The sequence below is a fragment of the Gracilinanus agilis genome, chromosome 3 (genome assembly GCF_016433145.1).
Source record: "Gracilinanus agilis isolate LMUSP501 chromosome 3, AgileGrace, whole genome shotgun sequence".
Taxonomy (NCBI): Eukaryota; Metazoa; Chordata; class Mammalia; order Didelphimorphia; family Didelphidae; genus Gracilinanus; species Gracilinanus agilis.
In genome coordinates, this window is record NC_058132.1 from 429,277,295 (window position 1) to 429,277,696 (window position 402).

The following is a 402-nucleotide window of genomic DNA, read 5'->3' on the forward strand; positions in this document are numbered from 1 at the left end:
GGAGATATGGATGAATATTTACAAAAATATAAATTGCCTAGATTAACAGCAGAAGAAATAGAATACCTAAATAATCCCATATCAGAAAAAGAAATTGAACAAGCCATCAAAGAACTCCCTAAGAAAAAATCGCCAGGGCCTGATGGATTCACAAGTGAATTCTATCAGACATTCAAAGAGCAACTAATCCCAATACTATACAAATTATTTGATATGATAAGCAAAGAAGGAGTCCTACCAAATTCCTTTTACGACACAAATATGGTACTGATTCCAAAGCCAGGGAGATCAAAAACAGAGAAAGAAAACTACAGACCAATCTCCCTAATGAACATAGATGCAAAAATCTTAAATAGAATATTAGCAAAGAGACTCCAGCAAGTAATTAAGAAGATCATCCAC

The 402-nt window shown here is 33.6% G+C and overlaps 1 protein-coding gene across 1 annotated transcript in view; it reads right to left on the reverse strand.

The window, feature by feature from the left end:
- ROBO1 (roundabout guidance receptor 1) overlaps positions 1-402 on the reverse strand; it is a 1,014,586-nt gene that overhangs the window by 340,571 nt on the left and 673,613 nt on the right. The gene's annotated exons all lie outside the window — the stretch shown is intronic.